Here is a 19495-nt window from a genome sequence, read left to right as displayed (position 1 = left end):
ACCGCCGGAATACGGGTTTCGGCTCTACCGGCCGTCTAGCACGCCCCGTAAAAATGGCCCCCGCTCCGATTTTTGCTATTTTCGATTACGGGGCGGGTCTTCGACCCCTACTTGTGCGGGGTGGGAGCGGGGATAGAGGGCCAAACCGGTATCGTCCACTCCACTGCGCGCGAAGGGTTTCGCTGAAGCCAACCGCCGCCGCCCGATCTCCTCCGCCCCGCCCTTCCCGGCCGGATCCCGCTGCCATGGATCGTCCGCAAGAGCCGCCTACCGCCGGCGGTGCACCTCCTTCGGCCGCGGTGGTTGATATTCCCGTCGGAGGTCCGTCGAACGCCGGCGTCGTGTCGGCCATGATCTCCGCCACCATCCCGTTGAAGAGGAAGAGGATTCCGAAGCAATTCTTCGAAGCACCTGCGGCGGCCACAGCTTCGCCGGCCGAAGCACCGCTGGCTTCCAAGAAGGGGGGCAGGATGAAGACCAAGGAGGCCGGGCCGAGGGGCGCCTCGCCGGCCAAGGTGCGGACAAAGGCAATCAGCCGCATCGGCCTCGTGCCTCCACCGCCCTCCAAGGCCACGACCCCTCCTCCCTCCGTTCCGTCCGATGCGCCGCCCGCGCCGCCGCCACCCACCATGGACGTAGACAAGGTGTTCGATGTTGAGTCCACAACATCCTACATGGACATGCTCAACGAATCCGCGGTGAATTTGGACACCGGCATCGATGCATTCGATGGGGAGTGCAACGTTGAAGAGATTGATGACGAGGAGGAGGATGATGGTGACGAGGAGGAGGTGGTTGAGGTTGATCCGGCTGCCGCCGGTTCTTCGTCGACGCCGAAGCCACACACGGCGAACTACAGCGAGATCGAAGACGCCATCTTGGTCCGTGCTCGGAGCAAGGTGGGGATGGATGCGTGCACTAGAGTGGACCAAGGCGGTGGGGATACAGGTTCTGCTAGCTCGTCCGAGTTTTCGGCCGGTGAAAACTGAATACAGGGCCCTCTACTCGCGTTTTAAGGGGCGAAAATATATGAAGCCTGTTAGACATGCTCTTAGCTTTGGAGCCCGGAAGCAGCCCAGGTCACTTTGTTCTTGAGACCGGAGGCCCGGAGTGATTTAAGGGAAGAAACCAGCCGGCGCCGGCGATGATGCATAGCAGGAGCAACAGAGACACATCCACGGCCCGGTGGCACAAACGCACGAACGGACGGCGCCTGCCGTCACCGCCTCGCAGCCAGTGGCGGCGCCAGGAAAATGCTGATGGGTATTCCCACCAGCCAAAAAATTGTTCTCAAAGCGAAGAAAAACACGAGCAAACACCTATAATTTTCAGAACATATCAAATTTCTCCTGAGTTTCAGCATGAGCACTACCAACACCACGTTCATGTCTCACCAATCTACTTTTCATGTTCCAGTTCCTAAAACCATCCTTCACAAATGAATCTCCACCGAGACATTTTGTTTTATCCTTGAACAAATAGCAAACAAAATAGAAGGCAGCATCCTTTTCCATACTATACTCAATCCATGAAAATTCTGCAAACCAAACATGGCAAAAGCGGCGATCTTTTCCACTCTTTACAGTGACAAAAAAACTTGTGATTCTTTGGTAGGCATGGCCCATCTCAATGTATCTCCTTCTTACTCTATCTTGATCATTGACAGCATATCTTGAGATGGGAATCTGCTTGCTAGGGTCATGTTTGAGGGTCTACAAATCTGCATGTGTTGCTTCATCATCTTCATAAGTTGATAAATCATCTTCCATAATTGGGGCTGCGTTTCCGGCGTTGTTGTCCGGTTCACGTTCTTCATCCGATGTTTGCACTAGGCCAACTGAAGATTGTTCTCAACCTCATCATGAGAAGCACTTGATTCAACAACACTCTGATTTGGTGTGGATGTTTCATCTATCTTCTTTGCTTTTGAAGATTTATTTCATATTGCATATATGCTGCTTCCAGCTGGCTCAACACCATTCTTTTTATACATCTACATAACAACCAAAACAATGGAAAAATTGAGATAAGAACAAATGGCCTACTCTGATTTTCTATCTACTAATTTTAGTGCTAGTTTACTAATCTACTGCTCTCCTAAATACCCAAAATACTAATTTAGTGCAGGTAATTTCGAATTTAATAGACAACTATGAACATCTAAATCCTAAATCGGAATGGGAAAGAGCAGAAGAGGAAAGAGATGAGAGGATTCGTACCTGCGAGGGCACGAGGCTGCGAGTCGCCGAGTCCTCCTGGCCGCAGGCGCCGCCGGTCGCCCGTCGCCGGCGCGGTGGTGCCCTGCCCAGCCGCCAATCTCCTAGGATTGGCTCTGTGCCTCTGTGTCCTGTCTGTCCTGTTGGAACGATACGGAGGCTAGGAGGCAGCGTTGGAACGATACGTAACGGAGGCAGCGAGCGAGGAGATTTGGATGTTCCATGGGCTTGGCTGCTTGGGCCTAATACAAATTTAGTTTGGGCCAAAATCTATTGGTATACAGGGGCATACCCCTGGCGCCGCCCATGCTCGCAGCGCCCATCGTACCGTTGGCCCGACGGACGCGGACGCGGGCGCAGCTGCCAGCGACGATGACGGCAGTAAGGCAGAGGAGAAGTGGAGAACCAAGTGGTAGTAGAGCAGATCGAGAATTGGATCTGACAAGACGCAGGTGCTGCGTGCGTGGACGGGATCCCTCCGGTGAGCCCCCAGCGAGCGAGCGAGGGACGACGACGACTTCAACGCGGAGATGGTACGGCCGCGCGGGCCCCGCTCGCTTGAATTTCCGCAGGCCCACCAAAATCTTTGATGAGCCGCGGGCCCCTCCAGCCTCGCGGTGGGCCGGATTCCCTTCCCTGGATGGATCCTTCGCTGGCTGGGCCTCGGTGCCGCCGCGTGTACGAGACGCGCTGCTAGAGATCGGCGCGCGGTCCCACCGTGCTTACGTGAGGATGGAAGGCGAGGAATTTGACATTCTCTCTTTGACGTCGAGTGGTCAGCCAGCCAGCCAGCCGGTCAGGCCTTGCATTAGTCTCCGATCCACTGTTTGTGACGATGCTGTTGTTAGCTGTGAATTCGAGTATGTACTGCTTAGTTTATTCCACGTACGAACCTTTTGATTGCAGCGGAGAATGTTTTATTTATTGGAGACAAGAAAATGTAGGCTAAGCAGAGCTGTTCTGATTAGGTTAGGCTACATCAGTTCAGATCGTTCTCACAGTCTGAATAATTATTACCCCCCATGTAATCAAGCCCATCTTTACCCTCTGCACATGTCATGTTAGCATCAGCTTGTGCGATCCGGCGAGGAGTAGCCAAGATCCCGATACCAATCTCAGCGAGCAAACGCAGCATCAGTGTAGATCTTTGTCAAAAACTGAATAATCTTTAGCTTCTGTATACATGTTAGCATCAGCTTGTGCGATCTGGTGAGGGGTACCAAGATCCCGTGACCATTCTGAGCAAGCACTATGCCGTCGGGTTCTAGCAATGTGGACAAACGCCATTTACCCAGTGTCCATGTCCTCTTGCCAAATCGGAGACGGATTTTGGGAGGACGGGGATGGGCGGCTAGCTAGGAACGGCAAGAATGTTCATCTCCTTCGCCTCCGCTGCCCACTGCACCGGCTGCCGCGTCCTGCAAGACCCAACCAAGCACCGCTATATCTGCTTCCCCAAACACCCGCTCGGCATGGCGCTGTGTGGGCACCGGCCGGGCGGCCGGCTCATCGAGAAGATCCCCATCCATCATTGCATTGGTGTCTTATGCGAGAGCCTAGTGTCTGGACTCTAATCTGTGGCTGCCTACACAGATTGATAGAACACGGCTGCAGGTTTGCACAACGGCTCCTATGTTTTTGAACGCCAGACAAAGAGGTACCTTATTCACGTACAGAGTTTCACGCGGTACTTCTTTTTCGATAAAGGATGATTTATTAGTTATGCAAAGCAATTACATCCAACCTCTGCATAACCAGGATGCACACAGGTACAGCCGTTCAAGTATCTGGAGCCAAAGTATATGTAAAGATAGGCGAAATACATATCGAAACGATGAATCATATAACGCCTAGAATGAGGGTGGAGCTCCAATCCGTAGACTATGCTGCCACCCATGTAGAAAAAAAGTATCCCTCGCCGTAGCCTTCAACCGTGTACAGACCTCCGTAAATAGGTCTCGGTTCTCCGCCCGCTGAAGAGGTAACCACGAACGGAGAATACCTGTACATCTGTAGATGACCTGCAACAAAGAACAATTTTTATCGTTAAAAATCTTGTCATTTCTACTCAGCCAAAGCGCCCAGATAACTGATAGCGCACCCACCCTAAGAAGCAACTTAAACCTTGAATCGATACCGTGAAACCAATTGCCAAAGACATTTGCCACACTAGTCGGGTAGACGCTACTTGGATGACTGACCATATAGATCTCGCAAAACTGCACTGGAAGAAAAGGTGTTTGATGGTTTCATCATGATGATAGAAAACACACCGTGAACTTCCGTGCCAATTCCGCTTAACAAGATTATCTTTGGTAAGAATAACTCCTCGACGAAGGTACCATCCAAATTTTTTAATTTTTAATGGTATCTTCATCTTCCAAATTTTCTTATTATTATCAACTGGTATATTAGAATGAAGGATCACATTGTATAAAGTTTTGACTGAGAAAGTGCCATCTGCATGAAGATTCCATCTAAATTCATCCGGTTCAGGCGATAAGTGAATGTCTCCCAATCGTTGAACTAGATCATTCCATGCCAGTAGCCTTTGTCCAAGCAAAACCCGTCTGAACGTCACATTCGGGGGTGAAGTAGCCATTACTGTGGCAATGGTATCACCTTTGCGACGAACAATACTATACAAAGCAGGATACTGTTCACTTAGGGAAGCATTGTCTAACCAAACATCTTCCCAGAACCGTATCTATGCTCCATTCTTAATGGAGAAAGTACCATGTCGAAAGAAGATATTCTTCGTCGCCATGAGACCAGCCCAAAAGTGAGAATCCCCAGGTTTCCAAACCACTTGGGATAGCGTCTTCGAGCCAATATACTTTCTTCGAAGAATAGTTTGCCAAATCCCATCCTCGGTAAGAAGCTTAAAAAGCCATTTACCCAGCAGAGCTGAATTCTTGACCTCCAGGTCGTGAACTCCGAGTCCGCCTTGATCTTTGGGACTACAAACTATACTCCATTTAACCAGTCGGTACTTCTTTTTCTCACTATCCCCGTGCCAAAAGAATCTGGATCGATAATAATCGAGTTTATGCAGAATTCCTTTCGGCAGGAGAAAGAATGATAACATATACAGTACCATATTTGTCAGTACCGAATTAATGAGTACCAATCTTCCTCCCAGGGGACAGCAATTTACATTTCCAACTACTAAGACGTTTTTGTAATCTTTCTTCCACAATCTTCCATTGAGCCATTGTAAGTCTTCAATAATGAATCGGAATACCCAAATAGCGAATAGGAAATTGGCCTTGCCCACAAGAAACGCGCAGACTTAAGAGGGCGAAACAGGGCGGATGAAGCTTTGGAGTGGTCAGACCAGTTGTGGATTTCTGGACTCACCCAACCGTGAGACCATTACCAACGAGCCACCATATGTTTCGTTTTGAATATACATTTTCGTTGCCATCTCTTGGTGGTGATTTTTCATTGCATTGGATAGTCAGGAGGTTGATCGAATACCCATCGTGCCCTCAAAGAAGAAAGGCGTCGACCTAGGGTTCCGCCCTAGCGGCTACCACCATCTTCTTCGTCTCCTCAACTTGCCTCTCCGGCAGCGAAACAGGGAAGGTACCTTGGATATGGGCTCAACGTTGTAGTAAGGTATCTAAAGTTAGAGACTAGTAAACCGGCAACGACATTATGGTGGCGTTGTGCGAGACAAGAATAAGGTATACCCGCCGTCTCCTCGTCCGCCTCACTGGCAGCCATCTCGCGGGTGTGAGGAGAGCAGGGAATCATTTGCTCGCCGCATCCATAGAGTGGCAGATCTCGTTCAGTCTACGTGTGTTACATATTTGGTGTCAAAAGACTTAACGTCTGTCATCAACAATGTCAGGCCGCTCTAGTAAGGGAGCGGCCACAATGGCGCGTCGGCGGCAACTAGTTCTGACGGCAGTAGTTGTCGTTAAGTGACACAAGAGCATCGATGTATTTTTTTTTGTTATGTTTAGTGTGTTTTTTGTACTTCTTGTGAACTATAATAGATTCAGATTCTTCTTGTAAATAAAATCTTGATCAAATGATTATCTGTTACGAGGATATTTGCATCAGTTTACTACTCGTTAATAACCTCAGGCCAATAGCACATGCTAAAGGACCATCGATTTATTTGAAAATAAGGGAGTTAACCCGATGTGAACTACTCCATCCTTCCTAGCATCAAACCACCACATTTCGGATGTGTCACACCAAAAACCATCATTAGATTTTATTCGAAATAACCAACAACCCAACATAAAACTTTTCAAAAAGGACCAATCGACCAGTTTACCCTAACTAATGCAGTTTCTAGCAAGTAGGTTTAGTTTCATGATGCCGTGGCTTCACAAAAATGGTAGGGGCTGATAGTCGTTAGAAGTTCTAATTCTAGGTCTTTATGCGTTTTTTTGGAGGTTCACACGTCAGATTCTCTCTCTCTCTCTCTCATCCCATCAACAACTCCAGCCAAACAGACCGCCGCCCCTCCTCGATAACGCCGAACATATTGAATTTTTATCACTGATGATGAAACTTCATGGAAATAAAGAAATACAAAATAAAAAGGATTTCTTTGAGAAAAAGCGATACAACGAGAGGAAGGACACATTGGGGCACTTGATCCTTAGGTGGAAAAGCATGCCACCTATGAGTGCCACCTAGACCTTATGTTCCACCTCTCCACCCTCCTTCACGTGTGAACTTCGTCTTTAATCATCATTTATTTTGACCTATTTTTTTGATGTGATGGCGGCGGAACAGAGAGAGGGGGCAGATAAAAATCATCTTCATTTATACCTCGAGGCTGTTTAGATCTATTCTAGATTTTACTCCATAGGCGCTATAATCATTATGTATTTTGCTTCTACCATAAATCTCGAGTAGTCTTAGTGTGTATCAATGCTACGAGTTTTTTTTGTAACTATGTAGCAATCCAAAAGTTGGAAACCTTTGCTACTGCATATTTAAACAGTATATTACTGAAGCTAGTGCACATACAAGATAAATATGCTAAGTGCGTCGGAAACACGTACATGTGAATTTCGGTTTGATTGTTCTAGGGTTGCTTGAGGAAGGAATGTATTTATAAAATTTTGATCACCCAAAGGAACGTAAAGAAAAATTTAAAGTCTTGTTCAATTCAAATATTCCATGTAGATGAGTAAATTAAATATCCACATACATATTTTAAATGAGTTAAATTATAGTTAAGAAAATATTTTACCATATCTAACTTAAAGTTCTAGAATTACATAATAGGTAGGTTATAATATGTTGATTTTATTAATTTAGTACATGGGTATTATCTAGTGCTAACAATACAACACTATAAATTTGCAATATTATATATGCTTATCAAAAGGTGGTGTGCCTTTGGAATTTTAGATCATTTGATTGAACTAACCAAGGTCGCAGTGCACTCTAATGATGATCCACTTGAATCTTTGTTCATATTTGTTTTGTATGCTTCAACACAACAATTTTGGAGGAATCCTAATAATTACTTAGTGATATAAAAACACATTCTAGTTATGCTATCACTAAAGTATATGTCCATGTTACAGAAAACAACCATACTAACACATGGACATAGAATGAATAATACGGAAAACAACCCTTCAATGGCCCCTTCTTTTTAGCTTCTGGGGCAGATTCGCGGTCCACAACAGCTCAAGCTCAAAAGAAGGGTCAAAATAAATGATGATTAAAGACGATTTCAGCTTCACGATGAAAATAAGAAATTCTACAGGTGTTTTAGGATGAGGAGGTCAGTTTTCAGAATGTTACATGATACTCTTGTTGATACATATGACTTGCATTCAATTTCTCAGATGTCTATATAGAATCACTAGCTCTATTTTTGTGGATGTTGGGGGCATCTAAGTCCAACGGTCAGGCAGCCGACCGTTTTGAGCGTAGTGTTTCTACTGTCAGCAAAAAGTTTAATGAGGTTTTAGACTATGTGGACCATATGGCGGGTGATTACATTAGACCCCATGATGCTACTTTCACCGACGTACATGAAAAACTTAGACAACCAAGATTTTGGACCCATTTCAAAGATGCCATTGGAGCAATTAATGGAACACATATTCCTGTCTTAGTTGCTGAGAAGGACAAGATAAAATACACCAACAAAAAAGGCTATACAAGTCATAATGTTCTTGCAATATGCAATTTCGACTTGAGGTTCACATTTGCTGTTCCTGGATGGCCTGGATTTGCTCATGATACACGTGTATGGACTGATGCTCGCCCTAGATTCACCAATTATCCACATCCTCCTCATGGTAATCCTTTTGCATATGTATTACGTACACAAAAATGTGCACATATATGTTATGATTATGTCATGTTGTTTTTACTACTCGCAGGAAAATACTATATTGTCGACTCTGGATATCCCAATAGAACTGGTTATCTCGCCCCATTCAAAGAGCAACTTTACCATGTTCCGTAATTCCAAGGTGCACCTCCACAGAACATGCAAGAAAAATTCAACCATCCACATTCATCTCTAAGAAATGGTATTGAAAGAGCATTTGGTGTTCTGAAGATGAAGTGGTGCATTTTGCTTGCTATACCATTTTACCCTGAGCCAGAGACGCAGGCGAAGATCATCACCCCATGCATGTGTTTGCATAACTTCGTTCGTGATAGTAAGCTATATGATGGTCACTTTGATAGGATTGAGCGAGGATCATATATCCACGAGGATAGAGCATCTTATGTCGGTGGAAATGCTTCATGTTCTTATGATAGCGTGGCGATCGCTACGACAGAGTATTGCAGAAAGTTTAGTTGCCTAAGTAGTTGCTGTTATTGTAATTTCTCAATCACTCAGGAAATTTTAGTGGCATGTAATGAATTATTTAGGTCGCATACAAAATTTAGGGGCGTTACAGACATTTCTTAACCCAACACATCAAACAAGCTAAATTCCCAGAAGCCAAAAAAAATACAAGGAGTCAGCTTCTTTCAGTTTCTCCCCACCACATATTCTTCCCACAATTTTCCAAAAGCTAGCTTCTCTAGCAGCAGAAGCTAAAAAGAAGGGGGCTAATGTTTTTGCGGTACATTATAACATTTATGAGCTATAATATTTGAAATATGCTCATATAATTATGTAAGAAGTATCGTACTAATTATACCGTGCAAAGATCTTGTCCATGTGATAAATTGCACAATTATCCTCCAGATGAAGCAAATATAATTAATCAACATTATACACTTGCTTTTACAAAAAAATAATCCATAAATCAAGTTAAAACCAAATGATTCACATATACATCATGCATTAATATAGACCAAGCATGCTATCATCAAATCACACACAAAACTAGCCTTCTTGCATGAATGAACTACTATACAATGAGCCAAGAGGAATACCATATTAATTATCCATGTATATGTTATACCATCATCAAGACTGTTCCGTTGATTCATAACTTTGTCATGTAAATTAACAACCACAATTTATGAACCGTGACACAATCTCAAGTAGTTTTCTATAGCAACTGCGAGTGTCAGTCAATACACAGTCGACATACTAGCGTACAAAAACTATATATTTATGTTTTAGGAATCTGCTCTAATAAAATTACATAAACGTGGAAAGGTAAAAATCTATAAGAATGTAGCATTTCATCAATTCACTATCCCACTAACATTGTACTTTCCGGACATGGATTTATAGTTCTCCCTCTGATTCATAATAAGTGCGAGGACTTTAGTTCAAATTTGGATTATGTTGAGATAAAAGTTGGACACTTACTATGGATCGGAGGGAGTAATACAAACATCGTACCAGTATTAACCTACACAACATTGCTGACCGTCTAAAGTTAATATCTATCATGACATGCATAAGCTCCCACATTCAAAATAGAATCATGTTGAGAGAGAGAGAGAAAGAGAGAGAGAGAGAGAGAGAGAGAGAGAGATTGAATTACCAAAATAACACTTTGCTACTAAATTATATTTTGATGTTAGCGCCAACTGTAAATACCAACATATGCCATCAAGATTTTTGTCCATGTGTTAGTTGTATGTACACTCCCATTGCTTGGAACAATAAATTCATTAATGTATGTCGTTAGAGGAACATATAGTTACCCCGCAGTGAAACCGTAGTTATCTACCAAATTCTAACAATGACACTTCGCATGCCATTACAGTTTGCACATGCAAGGCTATTATCAAGTTGTTGCCACTATCGATGTAACGGAAATGTGTGTCGTTGGGTTACTCATATGTTATTAGTGGATACTTACCTTCCATGTTTGACAAGCTTTGTACTTCTTAAATGCATTGATGAAAAAAATATGAAACATGCATTTGAGTTTGCATAGTGCATTATTATTCTTCCACTCGGTTCCTCATAAGGGTAAGGTTGTGACTAAACCTTGGGGTTTGATTCACTAGTAAAATAACTTTTGCATATTGAATTTTTAGTTTGTTTGAATGATCATAGAAAGTTGCATTTTTCTACTTAATTCTTGGATCACACGTAATATATGTGTTTGACAAGTCGATATCATCAATCCAAATAACCTCCATCCTTGTAAATGAAACACACAGTTTGATGTCTCACAAACTATTTTTTTGGAGCATATATTTAGTCAACAAAATAGCATAGATATTTTTATATTTAAACCAAAAAATAGCTTGAAGTGAAATTTTATATTGTGTTGATGGGAGTTTCATACGAAACTATGTTTACTTTTTTATCTCAATTTTGGAACCCTTCGTTGGGGAACATGTTATGCTATGGTAGCACAAATTAAATTTTCTAACACATGATTAAATGTTGGGTTGTTATTATAGATCATGAGATTAGCACTAGATACACACTCATAGTGGAAGTAGAGCGAGGGCTATGCATTGATGTAACTATTGTCATACTGCCCGCTCCTTCTCGTGGATCCTTCGTATGGTTCATCCGACGTCGTAGGTGCTACGAATCAAAGGTATTCATATGCACAAGGAGGAACAACATTGGCAAATTGATAGGTCAATTGATCTAGGTATGGGGCTACAAATTACTATATATATTGATCTAGGCATGGGGTTAGAGATGGCTATGTCGTGCAACCATTTCTAGCTTGAGATTCTTCACTTATATAGACATACTGAATGTATACCTTAAAGTCCGCTCATACCCTGTCCATGTAGGTTCATATCCCTTAAGCATGTGACGCGTCATGTTCACAAACACATGAACATAACTTTAGGTTCCTCCAAATCGGGACATGTGGCTCTGCGTGCACTACTTGATCCATGAGTTTCCGGAACTCAAACCGATAGCTTGTAGATGCTCCTAGAACGTGCCAAACCTCAAGTGTCCGCAAACTCATTCCGACAAACCTTTGTAGTGTATATTCTGAAACATTAGTGTTGTCACATGATATATGTTATCGATCTCAAGGCGAGTACTTTCATCCTTATTGGTAGCTCTACCTCCCTTACCGGACTCATGATACATATCCCAATCTCTCAGCCCAAGTCACATTACATGGCCATGATTTCTGATTTTGATCGATTGAGAGGGTGCAATCTCTTGAACCTGGACAAACAAACCCCATCATTGTCAACCATGGCTCGCAACATGGTTCACGACATTCCTGATGTCTAATTTTATAAATACCCAATTATGGAGTAGCATATGAGATGTTCTAAGCAAGTCGAATCACATATGGTGAACATGAGAAGATATCAAGTCTAGGACAAAAAGTATACATTTGACTTGAGGCTCACAAATTACAAACATCATCCGGTCTTAAAATGAACTATCCATCTTGGTGATCTCCATCCACAAGGTTAGCATCTTTACTCCATGACATGTGTCAACATAACCTTATCAAGTTAGGCCGTTATAACAATGGTCATACAACACATAGGCTCACAACCTAGTCACATACTTGTTGATACCTATCAGTATTGATGTTCAAGGACAAAAAAATCGAGAAAGGTTCAAGGACAATATAAATAACTCATAAATACATGGAGAAATATGATCATCACATCATTGCCTCTAGCCTATATTTCCAACACCCTTGTGTTTGGTAGTAGTATTTATGTGAGTACTACCCAGAATAGTTGTGTGTGTATGCGTAAATAAATACCCCCTCTTGCCAACCAAATAAATATTAGTTTGAACATTATTGGTTCATTCTACAATAAGTTTTGCACTAAAAACCATATAATCGGAGGATACTACACTAGATAGACATGAATAATGACATCCATAGAACTTAAATACCACAAGGAGGTCAAGTAACAAAGAAAGTCTACATATATTCCTTTGTATTGCATACCTTTTCCAATCACATTTTATCATTTAGTATATGAAGACATGAGATCAAATTTTACATGCATGTTGTATGTTCTTTGTGAAGAGAAAGTGCGAAAACTTTTTACAAGAGGAAAATGATTGTTTTCTTATGTATATACTTTAGCTCTTATGTTTATTGTAGTTTAATGGCCTAAGGATGTATAATATTGGATGAAGAAAGAATATTGTATCTCAACCTAATGTGTCTCCGACAAGTAGTTAGAAAAAATAATATACTAGTTTAGAATTAGCACTTACATACATATTTGAAGAAATGCGGTCTTACCGCATAGTTATCTCCGATACATGTTAGAAATCAAATCAAACCTGAGTTTCAAGCAAAACAAAAACCCATTATTAAAATGCTAACATATATTGAACCTTACCAAATATATGAGCATATTTTATATCCAAATAAAGGGAGTAAATGATACTCTAAAAATAACAAACTACCATATCTATCCTAATTATATGTGATACTGCTCACAGTAATAGGTCGGTCACTGTTATCCAACTTTTCTTATGATGAGGATGATAATGATCCACCATTAAGATTCCTTGATTTCAAATCGATGCATAAGTGGAAGGTAACTAATTCCTATTAATTTTATCCTAAAGTATACGAATTGATTAGAATGGTTGTATTACCTTTTAATAAAAGGTGCAATAACATAGTCGGAATATATTTGGGGTCTTTAATGGATGGGCAAAGAAAGAACATAAGACATATAACCGTACTCGAGTCTAACTTTAGACAGTCCTCTTTTGTTTGCATCCAAACCCATTTGAATGGGTACAAAGGAGCTAATCTAGAGTGTTTTGTAAACTCTACTCAATATAATTATAGGTTATATGGATTAGTATCTTAACTCCACACTTATAAGCTTCTCACAAGCTTCAAATTTTTATATGAAATGTATTGAACAATGTATATCGTGTACACATTACATGGTCTAATATCACAAGAACAATATAAAGGCAGTGCACAGTAATGGAATGACTTTGCCTAATAATATCGATGCTAGCTTGTATTACAAGCAATGTACTAAATGTGCTATTGTTAGTACCGATTCATTATTTAATACCGTAGTGTCCATTGTGAAAGATTTGTTGTAATTCTACAATAAATCTAAAATAGCATGTTAACTTGATAGCAATAAGTTTTCCTCATTTATTAAAATAGAACTACTACAAGTATTTCATGGTAATATTGAAGAATTACTTGGCGTTGCGTCGGATATAAATAAATTTAGCACGCTAAACTTAAAGTTGTACATTTACATTCTGGAATATTGTAGGCAATATAATTATAGATTATATGGTTTGGTATCTTAGCTGCACATTTATAAGCTTCTCACAAGATTCAAATTTTATATGAATTGTATTGAACACCATATATCATGTACACATTACATGGTCTAATATCACAAAAAAGAATATAAAGGTAGTGCATAGTAATGGAATGACTTTGTCTAGTAATGTCATTGCTTTGTATTACAACCAATGTACTAAATGTGCTATTGTTAGTACCAATTAATTATTTAATACCGTAGTGTATATTGCGAAAGATTTTTTAAATTCTAAAATAGCATGTTAACTCGGTAGAAATAAGATTTCCTCATTTATTAAAACAGAAATGCAAGTATTTCATGGTAATATTGAAGAGTTACTTGGCGCTGCCTTGAATATAAATAAATTAAGCACGCTAAACTTAAAATTGCACACTTACATTCTAGAAAGAACCATTCTTCCCGAACAAAATTGCGTAGATATTTAATGAAAAACAAATAATAACACGCCATTTTTAATTTTAATTGCCAATCATAACATTTACACATTATAGTTCACAAACATTATTATGTAAGACTGTTCATACTACATATTATTGTTATCAACGATAACTTTGAAAATTATTCAGAGTGAACAACGACAACAGTTAATTGAAATAACACTAGCTTACGTAAAAATAATAATTCACATAAATTAAGTCAAAGTGAATGTCACCCCACACAATTGAAAGCACAAAAATGATTGATAATCAAGCATATACTAATGTTAACACATACTCCAGGGAGACACAAAGTCAAGACAACGTTATTACGTAAGAATCGTCATGCAATTAACCAACACAATATTGTGCACCGCGGCAGAATGTACATTCTTTCGCTCCAGCAAAAATTATCGATCAATATATACATTAAACATGCTAATATAAAACATTGTTAAATATATGCGCGAGGAGTCAGCTGAAGTATTCATGGAGGAAAGAGAAAAAATAAAGATAACAATGAGTAGGAAAAAACTCTAGTGTACACATATTAACCTGCACAATATTGCCATGCATTTGTGGTAGTAAAGCTAGAGTCCAAAGTTAATAATATCTAGCAATAAGTATTGGCTATTATTAGATGAACATATATTTAGAGTACTACCAGGTATTATGAAGGTTGTTGAAGAATTTCCATATCGCTCAACAATTTCCATATGTAAGTCCAAATGCCAGAAATATCCGAGTTTGGTCCTGAGGAGAGGCGTCGAGCAGGAGCAATGCATTTGCGGACCCGACCCGTTTGGCCTTAAATGGCTCCAGCTGTTCCCGTCGAAACCCAGCAGAGAGGCAGAGTCTAGTAGAGTATAGAGAGAGAGAAATCGTCGGGCGCCGTGTTTAAAATCGTCGTCTCTTAATTCGCTCGCACCGGTTACTAGTCCAGTACCACGCCACTGCTGTCCGCCCGCTGCCGCCGCTGGCTCTCTCTCTCTCGACGAGCAACAAGCAGCCAAGATCAGTAGGCTGGCGAGGGTGGTCAAACCGTCCGTTTCCTTGCGGAAGGATGGCCGAGGGATGAGCGCGGGCTATACAAGGAAACAAGCTGCAAGGATTGCCCAAACACCAAGATTTCGCCGAATATTTCCCGTTTTGCGCCGCTGATCTTCGACTTGGGGCGTTACTACTCCGCCGGTGTATAAATATAGGAGCCTGCCGGGGAGCTAGGCCACAGCACAGTGCGAAGATCTCTCCTCCCTTTCTTCCTCCTCCTCTTCTTCTTCCCGTACTTCGGGAGAGGTTGGTGGCCATGGATTTCGGGGATGACCAGGAGGGCGGCTCCGAGAGCCAGCAGCAGCAGCAGCAGCGCCGCAAGCGCTACCACCGCCACACACCGCGCCAGATTCAGACGCTCGAGGCGTACGCTCCTACTCCATTTCTTCTTTTCTTTGTTTTCTTGCGGCGCGCGTGTTCTTCATCTTAATGATGCTGGGTTGTCGTGATGGATCATGGTGATTAATGGTGATGTTTATGCAGGATGTTCAAGGAGTGTCCCCATCCCGATGAGAACCAGCGCGCGCAGCTCAGCCGGGAGCTCGGCCTGGAGGCCCGGCAGATCAAGTTCTGGTTCCAGAACCGCCGCACCCAGATGAAGGTAATTTTCTTGATTGCTCAAATGAATTATCCTCTTCCATGTTTCCCAATCGTTTCTTTGGCCTGTATGCGTGTGTGTGATGGAATGGAATCTTGATTCTCGATGGCATGGCGACGCATGGCGCAGGCGCAGCACGAGCGGGCGGACAACTGCTTCCTCCGCGCGGAGAATGACAAGATCCGGTGCGAGAATATCGCCATGCGGGAGGCGCTCAAGAACGTCATCTGCCCCACCTGCGGCGGCCCGCCCGTCGCCGAGGACTACTTCGACGAGCAGAAGCTGCGCATGGAGAACGCGCGCCTCAAGGAGGAGCTCGACCGCGTCGCCAGCCTCACCTCCAAGTTCCTCGGCCGCCCCTACACGCAGATGCCGCAGGGCATGCCGCAGATGAGCGCCTCCTCGCTGGACCTCTCCATGGGCGGCGGGCACCACCATCACCACCATGGGCTCGGCCTCGGCGGGCCGAATCTGGACCTCGACCTCCTCAGCGGGGCCGCCTCCTCGTCGGAGATGCCGCAGTTCCACCTGCCGCCGCCCGTGACTGAAATGGAGCGCCCGGCTATGGCCGGCATGGCCACGCGCGCCATGGACGAGGTGATCCGCCTCGCGCAGGCCGGTGACCACGTCTGGGTCAAGATCCCAGGCGGCGACGGCCGGGAGATCCTCAACGTGGAGACCTACGACAACATCTTCTCCAAGCCCGGAAGCTCCTTCCGCGCCGCCGACCTCCGCGTCGAGGGCTCCCGGGATTCGGCGCTCGTGTGCATGACCGCCGCCGCCCTCGTCGAAGTCTTCATGGACACGGTGATGACTCCCTTCTAACCGTATGATAGATTGCTACAACGACGTGCGCCTTCAATTCTGACCCGTGACTGTTTGCTGCTGATCCACAGAGCAATTGGATGGAGTTCTTCCCGAGCATCGTGTGCAACGCGCGCACCGTTGACGTCCTGGTGAATGGCGTCAACGGGAGGAGCGAGTCTCTCATCCTGGTATAATCAACTAGCTAGCTCCTTAAATTGTTTCTTGTTAGTCGCGTTTACAATGAGCCATCGATCTAATGGTTGCGTGCAGATGTACGAGGAGCTGCACATCATGACGCCGGTGCTGCCGACCCGCGAGCTCAGCTTCCTCCGCTACTGCCGGCAGATCGACCAGGGCCTGTGGGCCATCGCCGACGTCTCCGCCGACATGCAGCGCGACGTCCACTTCGGCGCGCCGCCGCGCTCCCGCCGGCTCCCGTCGGGCTGCCTCATCGCGGACATGGCCAATGGTTATTCCAAGGTCAGACACGAATCCACGATCGACTCTCACACGATAGGAGCGTCAAATCAATTATGTGTTGTTCTGACACTTGTGTGTTTTTCTTCTGTGTTCGCAGGTGACCTGGGTCGAACACATGGAGATAGAGGACAAGGTGTCGATCGGCCCCCTGTTCCGTGACATCGTGCAGACAGGCGCCGCGTTCGGCGCGCAGCGGTGGCTCGGCTCGCTGCAGCGCGCGTGCGAGCGCTGCGCTTCCTCTCGTCCCTCGGCGGGATGCACGCCGACATTGCCGGAGGTACGTGTTTGTCCTTAAACCCCAGCAGCTACCATTGGTTTTACTTTTGAGGCTTATGATCGAGATGGATGTGCAGTGACGGCTGAAGGTCGACGGAGCATGATGAAGCTGTCGCAGCGCATGGTGAGCAGCTTCTGCGCGAGCATGACGGCGTCGCAGCACCACCAGTGGACGCACATGGCGGGCACCGCCGGCAACGACGTGTGCGTGCGCGTGTCCATGCACCGCAACGGCGACCCAGGGCAGCCCAACGGCGTGGTGCTGAGCGCGGCCACCTCCGTCTGGCTCCCCGTCGCCAGCGACCACATCTTCGCCTTCGTCCGCGACGAGAGCACGCGCAGCCAGGTCCCGGCCGGTTCTCTCTACACTATGTACATTGTCCATATATACAGTATGTACATTGTCCATATATACAGTATGTACTGACGCCATTGATGCCATGTGTATGTCTCGCCATTGCTGCGCTCCGGAGTACAGTGGGACGTCCTGACGCACGGCAATCAGGTCCAGGAGGTGTCGCGCATCCCCAACGGCGCCAACCCCGGGAACTGCATCTCGTTGCTGCGGGTGAGTAATCAATTGCACCATCCATCCATGATTTCGAATCGAATCGAATTGCTCCACTAATTAAGACTAGCATTTGTGTTGATGGCCCTTTCATAATTCCTCCTGCCGCGCGCGCGCGGTATGATCTGACGGTTTGAATGAACTGTTTGAACGTAGGGCCTGCAGTCGAGCCAGAACAGCATGCTGGTGGTGCAGGAGAGCTGCACGGACGCGTCGGGGTCGCTGGTGGTGTACTCGCCCATCGACATCCCGGCGGCGAACGTGGTGATGAGCGGCGAGGACCCGTCGGGCATCCCGCTGCTGCCGTCGGGGTTCACCATCTGGCCCGACGGCCGCTCGGGTGCCGGCGGCGGGGCGTCCACCAGCGCCGGCGGCCAGGTCGCCGGGTCCGTGGTCACGGTGGCGTTCCAGATCCTGGTGAGCAGCCTGCCGTCGTCCAAGCTCAACGCCGAGTCCATCGCCACCGTCAGCGAGCTCATCAACAACACCGTGCGGAACCTCAGGAACGCGCTCAACTGCGGTTGAGCTAAGCTCGCGCGCTCGGTCGGTAGTAGCTCACCCATCCATCCATCCAATCTTGCATGAGAGCTAGAGTGGCTAATCGGAGTAGTCTGCTTCCGAGGGAGACGGGAGATGAGTTCGTTGGCGCGTTGAATGCTCGCATTCATGGACTCCACCTGCTGCTGCTGCTGCTGCATCTCTAGCTCTATGCATGGCATCCATCCATCCAGCCGTCCACCCATTGCATCCATCATCTCCACCACAACAAACATCTCTTACATGCATGCTTAGGATTCGTTCGTTCATCTTTGAATTTTTTTTTGCTTTAGAAGATAATTTACAGGATTTTGCTTAAATTAGGCATTTTTCGTTCATGCATTGCATGCATATGCGTCGTTCAACGTTCATGGTGGTGATATCATCATGGAGACGAAGAAGACGCCTTTGATTGGATTTGATCTGATATCGAGGGAGTCAAGAACGCACCAATGCTAAGCTTGTCCCTTTCCCCAGCGCCCGTGGTAGTGTGTGTTGCAGGGGCAGGGGGACGGGGGATGAAATGCATGGTTCGGGTATTGACTTCTCTCCATCAATGTAAAGCTTTGAATGAACATTCATTTCGGTTATAAATGGAAAGGAAAGAGATCTGGTAAAGCTGGATGATGCGCTCTTTGCCTCGCTTGCTTTTCCGGGCCCCTACTCTCGTGTGGTTATGACTCCTAGTGTACTATATGATGAGGACGCATAGATCAAAGGTCAAAAAAAAAAAAAAGGAGAACCGAACTTGCCACCGAAACAAAACCGAGGTAAACCGGAGCTCCACGACAACGCCCTCAACAAGGTATCGACACATCAAGCCGTCACCGTCGAGAGCCAGACGGTCAACGGTCTTCTCCCAGAT

The 19495-nt window shown here is 44.8% G+C and overlaps 1 pseudogene; it reads left to right on the top strand.

Moving 5' to 3' along the window:
• Positions 1-15620: 15620 nt before the first annotated feature.
• LOC124671688 lies at positions 15621-18618 on the top strand (annotated as a pseudogene).
• Positions 18619-19495: the final 877 nt, after the last annotated feature.

Source organism: Lolium rigidum, chromosome 1, assembly GCF_022539505.1.
Source record: "Lolium rigidum isolate FL_2022 chromosome 1, APGP_CSIRO_Lrig_0.1, whole genome shotgun sequence".
NCBI lineage: Eukaryota > Viridiplantae > Streptophyta > Magnoliopsida > Poales > Poaceae > Lolium > Lolium rigidum.
Note: the sequence above shows the minus strand (reverse complement) of the source record. Positions and strands in the feature narration are given on the sequence as shown.